The sequence below is a fragment of the Vulpes vulpes genome, chromosome 12 (assembly GCF_048418805.1).
Source record: "Vulpes vulpes isolate BD-2025 chromosome 12, VulVul3, whole genome shotgun sequence".
In the NCBI taxonomy this organism is placed as follows: Eukaryota; Metazoa; Chordata; class Mammalia; order Carnivora; family Canidae; genus Vulpes; species Vulpes vulpes.
Genome location: NC_132791.1, coordinates 142,390,679 through 142,394,528, shown reverse-complemented (window position 1 = coordinate 142,394,528; position 3,850 = coordinate 142,390,679).

Below are 3,850 nucleotides of genomic sequence, written 5' to 3'. Positions count from 1 at the left end.
ACATCACTGAGCACGGAGAGCATGTGAGCGGCCCAGCCTCTACCTCACACCCCAAAGGGCCAGATATGGCTCTTGGGGAGTCCCTGCGCAGCCCTGGGAGTGGGTCTCCTCTTCTCACCCATGTTACACATGACATATGGAGGTTTCCAGAGAAGAAGAGCCCTCCTGACTCCTCAGGCAAGGCGTCTCAAGGTCCCAACCACCCCCACCAACTTGCCAATCTGTCCCCCACATTTTCTAAACTCTGATGCCTCTCAGGACTCCCTCAGTGCCTGTTACACCAACCCCAAGCTCCTTGTCTGACATTCAAGGCTCTTCCAAGCCATTACCCATACCCACGACTGCTCATCCCCATCCTTTGTTATATCCCCTCGCGTTGTGAACAAACACTGGGCCCTAGCCATAGTAGGGGGGCCACATTGCTCTTTCATTCCCCTGCCTTTTGTACCTGTGTGTCCTTTCACCTTGGATTCTCTTCTCTTTTCTCTCCCCTGGAGACTCCTATTCGTCCACCAAAGCCCAATTCAGAAAGGATCTCTTCCAGTTTATTTTTATTTATTTACTTTTAAAGATTCTATCTATTTCATCATGAGAGACACACAGAAAGAGGCAGAGACATAGGCAGAGGGAGAAGCAGTCTCCCCACAGGAGCCCATTACAGGACTCGATCCCAGGACCCCAGGATCACGACCTGAGCCAAAGTCAGATGCTCAACTCCTCACTCCACTCAGAGGCCCCAGTACCTCTTCCAGTTTAAACACCAGGCATCCTCAGCATGATTGAGACCTTAAAGACCTTTTTTGCAGTCAAAAAGAACTGCAAGTAACTGTTGACCTCTCCTGAGTAGGTTTGTTACAGGCCATGGCATCAGCGTAGCATTTCTGCAACAACTGCATGAGTATGGTGGGCAAGAGCATAAATGGATAAATGAGGTGGTGTTGCTTCGAACCCTGGTTCTCTCCAGGAGAGAAAGGAGACACAAACCTAGAAAGACAAAGTGAGGAAGAGCCCTGTAGGGTTGGACAAGAACTGGATGGATCAGTGTGAAGTCACACTGTTTTTTTCTGTAAGAGAGTTTTTCCTCCTTCATTTCTATCAAGATGGTTGCATCACGTTTTCCTGTTTCCGTCAATGGGTTAGAATCCATGACTACAGTGATTGAAATGGGATGCTCAAACTGTCCCGGAGTTAGCCAGTGGAGCCCCTTTCAGCCTTGTGTGGCTGCCTCTTTGTCCTTCTGCCAAGCGCCTGTCATTCTCTGAGCACTTCCCTTCTGCCAGTATGTTCTAGGCTCATCCGAGACTTCTCCTGTGCCAGCCCTGGAATCAGCCACCTCTGAAGAGGTGGAAGATAGTGTTTAACCAGGATTGAGCTGATAATAGCTGCATTTAGCACTCTGGGGCTAACAGTGTTTCTAGACCCACTACACAGGCAGAGCTGGGGGGACACAAACACACACACTCATCATGTATAAACACACTCATATAGAAACTCGTTATATACATATATGTAATAGACTCATCCTCTATGAGACTTTAGAAATGTAGTTCCTGGTGGACAGAGTATGTCCAGACTTCCACATTTATTTCTATGCATGTCTGTGTAGTTATAGACTATAGATTAAAAACCGTGAACTCAGGACATCTGGGTGGCTCAGCGGTTGAGCATCTGCCTTTGGCTCAAGTCATGATCCCGGGATCTTGGGATCGAGTCCCACATCGGGTTCCCCGCGGGGAGCCTGCTTCTCCCTCTGCCTGTGTCTCTGCCTCTCTCTGTGTCTCTCATGAATAAATAATAAAATCTTTCAAAAACAACAATAACAACAACCGTGAACTCAATCAGATATGAATTGGTGAAAGCAGGTGAGCACATCCTTGTGCCTTTCTCACAGCTTTTCTGTAAGGCTTGAAATTTTGCTATGTAAAAAGTTGATAAGCTACATGTGAATCGACAGCTATCTCAAAATAAAAGATTCAGTTTAAAAACAGACAAAAGTCATCGGGCAAGAAGAGGAACATAGAGAAGCCATCGCCTGCCCCGGAGCCCCAGACAGCCAGGCCTGGGCTAGCACCCCAAGGCCCCTTCCTGGTCTCTCTGTCTCGCCCCTCCCTGTCTTCCTCCTGCCCCAGACCCCAGCGTGACAGGATGTTATAAGGCTCTTCTTTCCGGCTCAGTTTTAGCTTAGGTTTCAAAGCCTCAGAATGGTGCAACCAGGGGATTGGGATCCATCCCCAGCCCAAATCTGAGGGGCCTAGATGCAGGCATGGGGAAGGTTCTATTGATGAAGCCAAGCATGTGTCCCCTGGGGCCTGTGGGCCAGCTGGCTGGTTTATTTTGTCTTTTTCAAAGTATTTATTCTGTGTCAGGTCACACGCAAAAAGGTAGGTAGCTCTCTCCAAAGGGCCTATGGCTAGTACATGGCAGGGCTGGGGTTCAAGCCTGGGCAGACCTGAGCCAGGCCAGGCTGGAATCCTTGTGTCACATGACCTCAGCCTGGAGTCTGGGCTGCACACAGTCAAGAGAGCCATGCTGGGGTGAGCACCAAATCCTAGGGGTACAAATGTACCAGATTCCCAGAGACAAAGCAGGACCCCCACCAGATGGGACTTGACTGGGGAGACTGTTGGGGACTTCAGGCACCCCAACAGAGGGTAGATGGGAGGCCTAGAATGTGGGGGCATCAGATCTGGCAGCTGAAAGAGCATCAAGCCCACCATGGGAATCATAGCTGGGGTCCCAATGGAAGTCCCTCAAAAGCTGCCCACAGGAGGAAAGAAATCAGCATTGGTCACTAGCCAAGCCATGCACAGCAGAGCCAGCCACACAAGGCTCTCTTGGTCTTTAGGCCCTAATTCCCTGTGGCAGGCTGATTAATGGCCCCAAGACACCCAGAGCCCAATCCCTGAGCCCTGTGAATGTTCCCTCATCTGAGGAAGGGACTTTGCAGATGTGGCTCAGGTATGGATCTTGAGATGGGAAGAGGATCCCGATTATCCAGGCCGGGGGTGCAGATCGGACCCAGGAGAAGCAGGTCTGTGCCCCAAGCCCGAGGCTGGACCCCCACTTCGAAGACGGAGGAAGGGGCCCTGGGCCAAGGGGTGTGAGTCACACAGCTCTGGAAGCGAGGAGGCCCCGCCTGGATTCTCTCCTGGAGGCTCCAGAAGGAGCCAGCCTGCCCACGCCTTGACAGTAGGCCGGTGACACTGATTTTGGACTTCTGGCCTCTACAACTATAGAGAAAACTCTTGCATTGTTTTTGGTTTTTTTAGAAGATTTTTTTTATTTATTCATGAGAAACACACAGAGAGAGGCAGAGACACAGGCAGAGGGAGAAGTAGGCTCCATGCAGGGAGCCCGATGTGGGACTCAATCCCAGGACCCCGGGATCATGACCTGAGCCATAGGCAGACACTCAACCACTAAGCCACCCAGGCGTCCCTAATCTTGCCTTGTGGAGCCTCCAAAGCTTGTGGAGACTTGTTATAGAAGCTACAGGAGACAAATACACTCCGTCTCCCTCAGGGTTGATCCTATAGGGAAGAGAGTCAGAAATGGCAGCTTGAGACCAGGAGGCGAGGACAGAGAAATGGATCATGGCCTCCCTCTCCGGGTCCGGAGCTGGGGTGGGGAGGTCCCCGAATTGCAAATTCTGTGAAAGCTAGAGTTCTGTCATCATTTGAATGGACTTGACACTCCAAGGAGGAGTGTCCCTTGACACTCCAAGGAGGCAGATTGGAGGACTTCTTTCCTGAGCCTCTATTCTGGCCCCAGCTCTACATAAGGTTTTGTGCATGTAACAGAGAGATTGAGAAAAAAAGCCAACTCAAAACAAACCTCTGCCTTCAGACAT